Source organism: Corvus brachyrhynchos, unplaced genomic scaffold (genome assembly GCF_000691975.1).
Source record: "Corvus brachyrhynchos isolate BGI_N302 unplaced genomic scaffold, ASM69197v1 scaffold249, whole genome shotgun sequence".
Lineage (NCBI taxonomy): Eukaryota > Metazoa > Chordata > Aves > Passeriformes > Corvidae > Corvus > Corvus brachyrhynchos.
Genome location: NW_008240226.1, coordinates 1203753 through 1217919, shown reverse-complemented (window position 1 = coordinate 1217919; position 14167 = coordinate 1203753). Strand labels below are relative to the sequence as shown.

The following is a 14167-nucleotide window of genomic DNA, read 5'->3' as shown; positions in this document are numbered from 1 at the left end:
AAAATTTTAAACGTTACCAGTAATTATATTGGAAAAAATAACTTCCTGTTGTGGTGGTAACCCAGAAAAGACCCGGCATGTTTTTGCAGTTCCCTTTTATCAGTAATTCTGTCTGAATGAGATACATCCATTGCAATTATCCTATAGGTCATAAGAAATACTGAAGCTACAGCCTGAATACAGACAACATACATTAATTAGAAACAGGGTTATCAAGATGTGAGTACCAAATCACTGGAACCTCTATATACCATGTTTCAACTCAAGGGGAAACAATGGAGGGCAATACTTACCTCATCATCTGTTCATAGGAGGTAAAGACAAATATATCTGTGTCCCTAAGCTATTTTCTGAAGACTTGAGAACAGCTGCAAAAGAGGTCAGAAACAGAAGGAGTTTGTCAGCTTTCTCATTAACCAAAATCAGAAGATACATGTTTCCAAGGAGGTAACGCATATAGGAATGAAACATGCTGAGGCTCAGCAACAAAAGCTCATACTCACATCTATCGATGCCATCTTCTGACTGGATTGTCTCACCACGCAGAAGATATTTTAATCCCCTTCCCCACTTTACTTATTGGGACTAGGACCCAGCAGATGCCTTTTTTCTCTGTTGTGCCAGGTCATGATGGCACTTTGAAGATGGTGTGAGGAATGCTCCCAAAGGAGCTGTCTGTTCAAGGATTCACCAATTAGAGCAGGAGGATGGAGCACAGAAGATAGAGTATTATGAGTTATTATAACATTATAATAGTTGCTTCTGCCTTTTATAACATTTAACACAAGACACTCATCTTTAAATATTATTCAACTTTTCTGAACAAGAATCAAGATCAATATTACAGTAATCCAAAACACTATAACAAGCTACCTCTGAGACTGTCCTTCAAGATTTTTACGTATTTTCCAATCATCACATTAAACTAGCCTATTAACTTAAACAGTTAATATTACATGTACTTTTCTTATCACTTGCCCACTGCCTTGGCACTCTCCTAAAAGAACAGGGCAAAAGTTAGCAAAAAGTTTTATACATAAAATCTAATCAGCCCACCACTGAGTTCAAATAACTGTAAGATGTAGCATAGGACTCAGTCAGGTTTTTGACCCACTTTGTTTAATTGTTCCCACTGAAATCAGAAATAAAATTCCCACTGACCTCTCAGGGAGTGGAATTAGCCTGACACTAAGCAGTTTTAGCAGATGAAACTGCAACTTCGCCTTTCCTCCTGAATTCTACATTTTTTCTATTCTAACTGCTCTCCTGGCCTTTCTTTCCCTTAGTGTCACCTGTGCTCTCTGACCTGCATCTGTTTAATATTATCACTTGGACTGTCTCTAACCTCACCTCAGGTTTTAATCCATGATTAAATGGATATTTGTACATGAAACATCAATACATGACCATGTAGGTAAGGGGATTTTTTCAAAGTTATCTTCAGTGCCTTTTTTGTTCTCTTATCTCCTCACCTAAGAAGTAAATTAGAGCAATTAACAAGCAACACCCATATGAAATTTCATTGTCACTGATAGGTGAGTTCTGAAACTTAATGATGGGTGATCTAATATAAAATGGATAAAAGATTATCAATTCTGTTCCCTAGGATTGACTCAACAGTGAATACATATTCTGTAATAGAAACAGCTCAATGGGTTTAAAGTTTAAAAGACTTTTTCTGCTAAATAGAGTGTGCTAAATAATTCTGACTAATCTAAAACCCAGAAGATAAGCCCTCTAGTGCAGATTTCTGAACTATGCCACTTATTTATCTTACGTAGACAGTGCTACTGCTGAAACCTTTCTTTAACCTCCTTTGCTCTGTCTTTTTAGTTTAGAATGGTGATACTTTCAAAGGAAAAAAACCTTCATTTTCCTGGTACTTTTGATTCTGGCTGTCCAGATATGATCTTCAACACAGCACACATTAATTAATTTCCATATTTCAGTTTTAGGTTCACATTTTCCTAAAAGGAAAAAATCTACCTTTTGGGCTTGACTTCATTAATGCAAATGACTTTCCTTGCATTCAGCCTAACATTTTAGAAAATGTAGGCTGGATGCAAGGAGAGTAATTTTTCTTTGCAGCTACAATACAAGTCTCATACATGCAGTATACTAATCTTCTTTTCATTACACAACTGCAGTTATACAAAGTACTTTAGACCCAGAAAAACAATGATTTGGAAGTGATTTCATGCAACAGAACAATTGCATCCACAAAACATATTCTGTTTATTGTAAGTGCACTCTAAATTGATTTAATTTTGGAGCCACAGCTAGAAAAGATGCTGTTTAGACAATATTTTCTAACCAAAGAATCTGCAGCATGTATCCCTTTTTTCAATCTAGCACATATCAGCTGAAATAATGTTTTATGTAGAATGCTTGTTATATTCTACCACCTCTTTTTCACAGTAAGTAAGTTGAAGTACAGAGTGAGATTGCCCTTGCCTTCAGATCCAGCAAATAAAGAAATGTAGCGCTTCAACTGATAGGAGAAGTCCTTGTCTGAACTAAGCCTAGCAATTTTCTGTGGATCTACCAGCAGTCAATTCTAAAGCCCTCCACAGGTAAGTAATTTCCTGAACTAGGGTAAGATTTGGGAAGAATTAGGAAAAAGGTTCTCCAGTTCTCCGGAATATACTCAATCACAACATTGCAAGATGTGTTAGAGTGAAATTTATGGCTACAGAATGAAAAATGAGATGCTTATTCTAAGTCAAACCTAGACTGGATTCAGATTAGAGATATTTTGCTAACATTCTTTATCATACTCGCGGCCAGACCTGACTGATGAGCATTTAAATGGCAAAATTCAAAGCACGAGAGGTAGACACGTATAACAGATATGTCTCAAAATCTTTATCAGAGGTCTTAAGATAGATTTTTATCAGAAAGCTTCAAGTTAACTACAGTTGGATTTCCTTAATTTTTAAAACTCATGAGGAAAGAAATCGGGGTTTGTAAATATGAAACTAATTCTAAAGCACTGCAGCAAGAAAAGAGTTGGATTTTTATTTTCAGATTGTTACCAGCACTGTATTTGTTGCCCTTATTAACATGCTGAAGAAACCTTATGAATGTTACAGAGCTTTAAAAAATCATGAGGTTTTGAGGATGGCATTAAGTCCACTGACAGTCTGTGTGTTTGCTTTTTGAGTTTTCCTTTTAATTTTTTTTTTTTTTTTACATCTGGATGAAACTTGAAATGCCTAATTATAGATCATGAGGCTAACATGGGGCAAGAAAGAAACCAAGAGAACTGAAGAACTGACAAGAACTGAAGAACTGACAAGCTGACAGAACTCTTGGGTTACTAAGCTCAAAGATTTAAGGCAGAATATGATACACTATCACACACACAAAAGGCTATCTGATTTCAGAGTCCTCTGACTAGCTCTAACTAGGGTGATAGAAATGGTGAACCTTTGTTGTTGGCCTTCTCCAGAGGGTGCAAACTGAGAAAGGAAAGATGAAAAAGCTATATTGTTATCTAAATGACCTGAAGTTTTTTTATTTGTGGGGACTATAATTGTGGGGAATGTTCAGGGCCTGTGCTGACTGAGTATCACTAAAGAAAACACAGCAAACCAGAAGGGTAGAGCTGTTGAGAAAAACAATCTCTAAAAAATTTATGATGAATGTCAGAGCCCAATGTGAGCACCTTTTGCTTTTGTCACTGCAAGACACAGTTCTACTAGTAGTTATCTCCACCAAACACTCAAAGAGAAAATGTCCATGGAGAATGGGACTGTATAATCTGCAGTTTTGCTGGGAAGTGGCCTGTGGTCACTGGAGGGCATGTAAATCACCATAGGTCAGTAATCAAATGCCAAATAGTCACTAAGGACAACTTAAAAAAAATATTGTTGATTCCTGCTCTGTAACCAAGTCTCTATTTGGTAGTGCATGTATGAGCTAATTTGGGGCATAGCTCTAGCAGTGGAGACCTGCAAATCTCCACTTCACAGACATGCAAAAAATTTCAAAAGCTAATTTCCAAAAATGGAAATGCATTTACTTATTAAATTCTATTATTTACATAAAATAGGTTCTGTTAGAATCTATCACACCTTCTACAGTATGACAAAGATCTATTGAGCATTAGCTGACTGATATATGTAACATAAACTAACATCAAATGGCTCAGACAAGATACTCAAAGAAAGATAATCTTCCATACCATCTACCTATCAACATTTAAGTGCTCCAAAGGTCATACACTTTCTTCTCTAATGAGGAATAAGTTACCTTATGCACACATCTGTTCTTATTCAATTAATGAAACTTCTCTTCAATGGATTAACTTGTTAACATATAATATCTTGAAGACTTTACAAGCTATATGTCAAATTGTGACATGCACATATAAGGAAACACACTGCTGGCAGGAGTGAAATACAAACTTCAGGGCCAGAGAGCTGGCTAGACACTTGATAATTTCTAGCTCCAGGCTTAAGAAAAGATGGTTCTGGATATCAGCCACAAGTGCTTTGAATTTATCAACATGAATTATGAAATATAGTACTGCATGAACAGATAGATGCAAGTAACCAAGGTGAGCATGACCCACAGCTGAAGTGAGAACAATAGATTTATTCCATCACTTTTCAGGCTGGAGGATTTCATGAGCAAGCTGGGGCACATACACTGCTAAGCTCATTCCACCTTAGCAGGGGCAAAAAGCACGTGACCTGTTCCCCAGGCTCAATATATCAAACAGTCTGGCACATGCCCAGTTTACCTCCATGATTTTCTCTGTGCTTTTTATGACCTCTGCTTTGATCTCTCTCCCAAGACAGGAAGCTCAAGCATGTCTTGGAGAGGGTCTCCAAGTCTCTGTAAACACCTATGTTGTCTCTACACAGAAAGTCTACTTCTCAAAGCAGAGGATAAGCAGCGCTAGGCATAATATATAGTTTCCCACACTGTTATTTGCCAGGACTTGGCATTCCCAGATACAAGGTCACTTGAGTAAATCTACTATCCCCCTTGCCATTCTCCCACTATTAATTCTTTCCTCCCAGCAAATGCTATTACCATTGGGATACAAATGAGAAGAATTTAAAAAGTGAACAGGGCTGCAAACAGTGCTGCAGAAGATATAGAAAGCAACATCTTATATTCTCCACAACTTCTATAATTTATGAAGGCAAAATATCAGAGGAAGAATTTACAGCCGAGGAAGCTGCAGTGGAATGGTTGGGCAGGGTGCACCAGCACATTCAAAAGCTGTCTACACAAAAAAAGCAGAGGGAAAGAAGGGCAAAATATTCTTTGAAAACAAATTCCAAAGAACAACTGTACTTTGTGGTCATTCAGGTGATGAGTAAATGGTTTGTCCATAAAATAAATATACTCCCAAGAGCCAAGGCGGCACGAACACTACAGATCTAACTGAAGGATTTGGAAAGAATATGACACCTCCAGGACCTCATGTTTCTATCCTGCTGTCAGGAGTCATTCAGTAGCAACTAGAATTGCATTCTTCCATCTCCATTTCCAAGGCACTTATAATTTCTCCATCCCAGAGACCAGGCCTGCAGACAACTGATTTAAGTCAACTCAATTAACTACTCACTAGTTAAGATCTACTTTGAGTTTCAGTGGAAATACAAAGAGGGCATAAGAGCTGTGAAAATCCTTTTAAGCTGGCTTCTCAATGGGGCAGAAATGAAAGCTGAAAGTGTGAGTACACTATTTTAGTGGGGCACAGATCCGTCCAGTGGAGGCTACTGATTTGTACAGTCTCAAGCTCCCAAATTGTCCTTATTGGGAGCAATAGGTCGTCATCTGCCTCAGGAACACAATAGGAGATGGGAATTGCTGTCCTAATATGATTTGGTGGTTCTCACTGAGTTTTGAGTGGTAGAAACATTTACAGTGTGCAGAGCTGAGTGCAATTGCTTCATACAAAGCCAAGATGACGGGCCATTAATCAGTAAATCGGTGCTGTCAGAGTAGAAGAGTGACTATTTTTAAGGTATTGATAATAGCAAAATACCTCACATTAGCCATGCTTTCTCTTCAATTGAACTTTAGGACCAAAAGCACATGCTTTTGAAAGTCTGAAGGGACAAGAAATTCAGGAAGAGTCTACAAAGGTGTTTTTCTTATGTTGAGGAATTATGTCATGGGCAGATTCCTAGAAATATTTACAGAAACCCAACTCCTGCAGAAGTAATAGAAATTCATTTCAGTCATAGGATACTCAGGACACCAAATCACAAAATTACACGTTAACTTCGTAGTAGCTGGCACCTAATCAAATCTGCCAAAATGACCATTTAGACTAATCATTGTTTAGGACCGTTATCACATACAAAACAAAACTAAACAAAACAGTATATATCCAGGAAAGAAGGGTCGGGAGCTTCAAGTTTCAGCAAAACCCAGCAGAGTGAGGATTCTCATTACAGTTATTTATACATTAAAATAATCCAAGATGTAGCACGTTAATTCCAATACCTAAACTATCATCTTAAACTGGACAGTTCGATGCTTAGCAACCTCTCCAACTGGTCTAATAAACCAGCCACTTGTTTAACTATGTTCCAGCATTTTCTGTGCTGTCTGAAAGTCACATGCAAGGGGAGCACGGCTTGCAGTGAGTGGTGGTGCCCAACAGCATGACAGCACTGCCAGTTTACACCTCATTCCTTCAGAACTAAGCTGACCACTGAGAAGGAACATCACAGCTGGAAGTTGCCCTTTGCTGCCATGCCACTGGCTATCTCAGTATGAGATTTAAAAATGCTACACATCTTTTTTAGATCTTATTAAAGTATTTCCAGAGACAGCTGGGCAACATTGCCTGATCTACATTTTGTTTTTAAATTAATCACTGCACTGAATTCAACCAATTTAGGTTTTCCAGAGCTGCTAAAAATGCACCCAGTTTTATTAGTGACACCTTTTTTTATGTGGGAAATCCCTAGACACAAAAGAGTAAAATGGAAAGGACCAAACTACAGGCTTACCTTGTGGGACACAGGACTCCAGGAGCACAGGAGAGATGACCTTTCAATCTTCTGTTGCAAATGTCCTTTCCTGTTGTGTACAAGGCAGAGTGCTATGTGACACCAACAGAGTCACAGACGGCACAAAAACTAGCATTGCCCATTAGCCACTTTCGTTCTGTCTTGCTGGTAATGAATGTGTACAACACCTAGTTTGGTTGTGTTCTTGACAAAATCTATGTTGCCACAGCAGTAACAGCTTGCAAGACTGCATTCTTAGACATGTCACATATACTCTTACCATCCTCAGGTTAAATTTAAAGTTAGTTACATTGTGCCTTACCTGATTTATTAATTCTTTCCTTACTGTTACTATTGTACTCATAAACATCCAGAGTTTAAATTCTGAAATACATTTTACCTCCTTGTGCTCCCTGGATAACCAGCTTGTAAATTAAAAAGTAATATAGCAGCTATTCATTCCAGTTCAAAGAAATTAAAGTTACAGCATCATGATTGCAGTTATTAATGAATCCATTTCCAAAATTACTTTTTTTATGATGTACATGGAAAAAAACAAATAGTAGCAAAACAAATAGGCAAAACCCATAGTGAATGGAGCATGACCAGCATTTGATTCTGATAATTAAAAATACTGAAGAGTTATTTATCAAACTATGGGGAGAAAAAAAGCATGATGTTAGAAGCCAAAGTATCTTCATATTTGCAAGGGAACACATTAAAAAATCTCCTCCTGTTTTGTGCATAGTTTGGCTTTCAACAGGATAGTCCCAAAAATGAAGGGAAACTCCATTTGAAGGGCTGCAATCAGCATAAGATTCAACTGCTTCTAGGAGTGATAGGAGTTTCACTGGATGCACAGACTCTGTCAAGGCAGTCTTCCTCAGTATAATGGCACCTGCTGACAGACTTTATTAAACTATATTCTATCATAACTGCTGGTGAATTATGGTCTGGGGTGCAAAGATAGGTGATATTTTTTGCTCAGTATTTTCTATACATCACTGCACTGTCATTGGTTTATTATAGTGACTGATTTGATTTAACAAGGTGTGATGATTTATTGATTTTTTGAAATTCCCACACTATATTTCAATGGTTAGTGACACATTCTGTTGTCATTACCTTCAGCTAATTAGCACTTCTGGATTTATTTTCTTACGCAACTGACTGAAGATGAAGCACAGTGGCAGCAGAAAATTGCTGCGTCCCTGGACATGCTCAAGGCCAAGTTCAATGGGTCCTTGAGCAACCTGGTCTAATGGAAGGTGTCTCTGCCCATGGTAGCGGGGGTTGGAACTCGATGATCTTTAAGGTCCCTTCCAACACAAATCATTCTATGATTCTATGACAGACGTGACACAAATAAGACTGCAGTTCAAATGCTTTGGACTGAATTTAAACCTGGTATTTTAGCCACTGGAATTCTGCTGGGGAAACAAAGATCCACTGAATATATAACATATCAATATGGCTTCTTAATATTAACTTATTCTGTTGCTCTTGACTTTTTTTACAGATCTCCTCTCTCTAAATAAAATTCACCTCAGCACAGTAGGTCAACAAAAAGTCTATGAATTGAGTCCCACTCAAAATATCACTATAACCCACACGGTCTTTTAATATCCCTCTATAGGAATGAAAAATTCTTCACCCCCACCACCCCCTGCCAATCTCTCTGTATATTCAGAGGTGTACTCTTCTGAAAACTAAATATAGGATTTTTCATATTAATTCATACAGCAGGATAATCTAGGACCAAGGACATCCAACAACCAATGATCAAATGAAATGCTTAAATAGGTATGTCTGGTATTTGACAGGGGAACAAAAGGAAAGTGGTAACAATACCTTGAAAAGCATTACTGTCAGTAGCAATAAAAAATCTGTCATCATTACTAATAAATACTTCATAGCTGAAAATGGTTTATATCTCCCTCCCATTTCCACTTGTATCTGTATCATCGAATGAAGTGCTGATCCCGAAGGAAACATGATCAAAGCCTAAGCTTGGAGTTTGCCTTTTATCGTCCATACATACTGTGTCATTTTCTCTGACCATTGTTGCAACTGCATTGTGTTGTGCATTATCTTTTCTTTCAGGAATGTCTATGAATAGGTTGTTACCTTATGTTTTCATTATATTGCTTTTCTTCTGTTAACTCTTAAATTGGCAAGAAAAATAAGTGTAATAGAAACTCAAGTAACTGTGATCAAATACCTTCTCTTTCCCATTCTTGCCTGCTCAGTCTTGCTCAATCAAGGTAAAGCATCACAGTCAGTTTTATAACCTCTAGCTATTTTCTTCTAAAGCTGCAGGATGGCCCCAGGCAACATGCCTAAATCCACAAGCAGTATCAGATCAGTAGAAAACTTGATATACCAGTTTTATTGATTTTTTTTTTTAAATAAATGTTCCACTAGTATAACATTTCTCTATTTGGATAACAAATAATAGATACACTTTATTACAGTAACATATTCTCAGCTATGTTTATATGTAACATTTATGACATTTTATAGATATAGGAAACCTTGACCTTTATTACCAAAGTTACTTGTAATATTTAGAAGGAGACAAGCAAATAACATATTTATGCTTTTAGCAAGTTTATTTTTATCACTATAATATAATCTCTAGTTGTGAAGACACATGATGAAATCTTTTACCAAAGTCAACTTCAGATCTTTTTTTTATTACTATTAGAATTATAAATGAGAAGGAAAAAAAAAAAAAAAAACGCACAGAAAGAAAGAAAACAAAAATAAAGGCTAATTGGGAAACAAATGCTTTTGTGATTCCTTTTTTATGACATGAAATGCCAGGAAAGGAATTAAAGGCAATGCTATAATTTAACAAAAACAAGAATGACTAAGAGCCTAATTGTTTTAAACCTACTGGTAAATTAACTCAGAATCAGTTGCCAAACTGGAAAAACCTCCGAATACTGCATATATTTCTGGTCTCTTTTAATTATTTTTTTTTAGAAATGTTAATTTAAACTGGAATGGGTTCCATAGCAGGACTGATACAATGATTAGATGACGGGAAAACTTCTTCTTTAGTTAAAAAATAGATTAAAAGAACCTGGATTGTTTAGTTTGCAGCAGTAAAACTGAAAAGGGAAGCTGATAAAATCTGCAAATATTGAAGGGACAGAAGCAAATATTAAGATGAGTGAAGAATTACTTCAGTTATGAGATATAATTGTCTATGGTCATGCTAAAATAAATTCTGCTTGTAATAACTGCCTGCTTTCACAGGCAGAACTTCTGAAACAGAAATTAAAATGTGGAGGGAGCACTTAAGTTCTCTGCAAATGAGAGAAAACCTGGCAAAGGATCATGGAGCAAAACAGAAAGCTTGAGTTTAAAAGCCTTCCCTAGCCATCTTTTTGACCTCAAAGGTAAGGTTTGAAGGAACAGAACTGTTTTGTGAATATCTGATCTCTCCTGCTTTAATCTTGCAGAAAATTGATGCTTTTGCCTCTTTCTGTAGATCTCAGGTTTATCAAAGTGCATTGAAAAGCATTTTATTAACTGTTATGAGGGGGAGGTAAATGTTAAGTAACATAAACATATGTGAAAACATAAGAGTGGGGAAGGGAACAGAGCATCAAGTACCTCAAGAAGCCCACTCTATTTTTGTTCTTTAAATCACCTTTTTTATTTTCTCCTTTTCTAGCTATATATCCACAATTTGTAATCTTAATCACCAGTCCTTCCTCCCTCCCATACATGTGTGCTCTCAAAGATTTGGTTTGATGTTAGGGGGTCAGAGCTACAGAAGGAACCAATACAAACACATCAGTCTCTATCTCACACTCAGTGCTAGAAGTCCATAACAATTTGCTAGTCTGACAAGGAGAAAAAAAACCCCTTCTTTCCTTCTAATCTGTGAGCAGCTGACAAGTTTCTCTTCCCTCCTGCTGTGTGGTGGTGGTGTGCGGCTGTGATACAAGAAAGTTACCCATCCAACTCAATGTTAGCCGCAGCTGATGTTTACTTACAGGGCAAATAATCAATTATCAGCTCTACTAAGTTTTCCAGTCTCAGCATCCCTGTTCATATGCCTCATACAGACAGAAGGAGAATTGTTCCTGAGGTCACAGGGACAGATTGCACAAACTAATTTATGGAAACTGAGAGACATAAACCACTGTACAGCAATAGTGTGCAATTTTACTGAAACAGAAGGAAAGTCAAATGTAAATGGGCTTTTTTGAGTCTGGCCTAATAATTGACTTCTTCAATATAACAATTATCAAAGTTATCCATGCAATCATTCACCTTCTTGCTGTATTCTCTATTTGTTGGAAACGGAAGTAAATTCAAAGTACTGAAATTATTACCTTTTTTACCATTAGAGACTAATGAAGTAGCATCTCTAATTTTCCAACAGCAAAAGAAGGAAAAGAAATAGTAATGAAAAAACACTGTTTATATAATACCATCCCACAACTCAAATCAGAAATTCCTCTCTAAAAGAGTATGGATAAACTCAGGGTAGAATAGATTTAGCAGTTCATACAATTGTATAGGAAGTATTTTTGTTTCCCTAAAGATACTTTTTCTAAAAAACCCACAGAATTTAATTACTTTTTAAATTAATTCCTTTCAAGAAGGTATAGCATCTTATAGTGTTTACTGTAAAAGAAATCACTTTTCTAACTTAGTCTATAAATAATGGTAATTAATGTGCATTAACATGGGGTATCATGGAATACATAGCCAGTAGGGCAAATACACCAGGAACAGATGAAAATTCAGCCAGATTTTTTTCAGGGAAGCAGAAAGCACATTTCTTTTGAAAATTTTTTGACATTAGCCTGATGAAATCTTTTCTGGATAAATGATTTGGCCTAAGACAACTCGCTCTTCCCCCTTCAGTTTACCACACTACTCATGTAATTTCTTTTCTAATTGTCATCTCTGTGGCTCTGAGCATTGCAGCTGTCCAAGATACAAAATGCCAGAAGCTAATTTACTGCTCTGCTTAATAAAAATAGAATTTCCCATTGAAGGTAAAAGAAACTAGATCCCTGTTAGTTGCCATGAAAAATAGGAAGATGATTGCATTTTTGTTCAAAAGTGCCCTTTCTCCCCTAAATTTTCTATATCCTGCTGGACACATTTTACAAAAGGCTCAAATTTCCCCATGCAACTTCAAAAATGTCAACAGCTGGTGTTTCACAAGTAACAGACTTCTGCTTTAACGTGGGCACCATGTAAAAAATGTGGCTGAAATTGGTATACAGAAAAAAAGCACATTGGCTGAAGACTGACAGTTTCAAAAAACTCTCCAATACAAACCAGTTTAGAGTTCCATATTGCAATCTTATTTTCTGTGTTGATACTCTCTGTCCTTAACAATAGTAAAAATACATCAATATGAAGGCAAGAAGATACACCAGGAAGGCTTTTACCTTTACAAATTACTTTTACAGATTACCTTTACAAGTGTCTATCCAATGTTTGATATTTTTCAGAATTATTGAAGTTTCCTTTTTTTCCTTGAAACTTCTCTTACGCTTTTGTGGACTTTGAGAACAGTCACTAAATAGGTGGAACAGGAAGCTGCCGCTCACAAACAAACATATAATGAAAACGGATGGCAAAATACAAGCTGGAAATAGACTCTCTGCATCTTATTTTTGTTGAACACTGAGGGTATTACATTCTAGTCAGCAAGGATCTGCCCACATATCTTAAGGGACCATTGTTAAGGCCAGATGGAAAATAAATTTAAGAAACTCCTGCAGAACTGCAACAGTATTCAGGACCTTTGTTCAGATTAAACAGGAATTAAATTTATTTTCTGGAATTGCTTTTACTCATTTCTTGACACCAAAACCACTGACATTTTATGATATGCTGTTAGCTGTTGAGAAAGCAGGAGGATGATAGCTCTGAGGGATTCTGAAACCCAAACTGCTTGACCTGAACGGTTTATGGTGACCTATGGTCCTTCTTGTCTCCCACTTGCCCCAGAAAACAGGATGAATAACAAATACTGCTTCATAACTGCAGGGTTTGCAGGTGCCTACAAGGAAAGAACATAACAGCAGAGCTAAAATCTGAAAGCAAATAAATCCAGAAAAAGTCTGCAGTAAAACTACCTCAGAAGCATGGCTGGAAGATCACTATGGCAGCAGCATTTAAACAAATCAGGAATAATTGCATCTCATTTTTTCTATTTCTTTTGTTATTTCTGATAGCAGAATCACAAATGTTTAATATTATTTTAGCAAAACATGTTTTAAAAAGAATGCTTCAACCAATCTAGTGCATTGCACATCAGCAGTGTCAAAGGTAGTCCTTGGGTTGAGAAAGAATTGTGTAATTAAATAGTTCAGAGAGAGGTAAAATATAATTAGAAATACAGGCATACATTTAGAGAAATAGGGATCTCTATGAGTTATATTTTTAATGTCTTTTATTTTGAAAGCCCAGGATATTTACTAGTCTGTGGATCTACTGTGAATCTACAGTGGTTTGCAGGGTATCGCGTTATCCTCGTAGGAGGATTAACAGCAAAAACCTGAAGTCTCCATGGATCACAATCACACTTGTTTTACTGTAATGCCAACAGCAAATAAAGGTTCCATATTATGTGCTATTGTTCTTGAGAATGAATTGCTTTTTTTCCAAACTCTTCTGACCATCAATTTAAAATTGCTTTCAGGACTTCTGTAACTTTGCAAAAAACATAAAATATTTTGTTACCAATATGGTGAAAATATGTAATCTGAATTGTTCTTTTTTTAATCTGATGCATGCTGCTGGACTCTGCATTTTTAAACACTAATTTCAAATTGAAAGTATGTGATAGCTTTCCAAAATATAGGAACTGCTTCTCTAGGGTGTTTAATGTGTGCTATAATGCAAGCACATATCTATTTTTACTAATCTAAATTAAAAGGTAAGGAATTTTAGCACAAATGATCTTGTGTTTGCTAAAAACTGTTGAAAATTAATTTTAACCGTTCTTAAAAGTAAATTATAGTTATCTGTCAACATATAAAGAAAATGTTGACTTCTGTCTAGATTATTTTATATTTATGTCTAACATAAAAGATTCAGAAACACAGCCCAGCATGGTTGGGCAAGATAAACAACACACATCAAAATTCTCAGTGTGTCCTTTTTTACCTTGGTTTCCAAGGGTAGTAAAGCTGTGCTTG

General features: G+C 36.4%; 1 long non-coding RNA gene across 1 annotated transcript in view; it reads right to left on the bottom strand.

Annotated features, from left to right (window-relative positions):
* Positions 1–291: 291 nt before the first annotated feature.
* LOC108449321 overlaps positions 292–14167 on the bottom strand; it is a 32050-nt gene continuing 18174 nt past the window's right edge. Inside the window, exons 3-5 of the long non-coding RNA XR_001865478.1 lie at positions 6984–7053; positions 504–675; positions 292–368 (exon numbers count right to left, since the gene is read on the bottom strand). This is a non-coding gene — a long non-coding RNA (uncharacterized LOC108449321). The remainder of the gene's footprint in view (positions 369–503; positions 676–6983; positions 7054–14167) is intronic.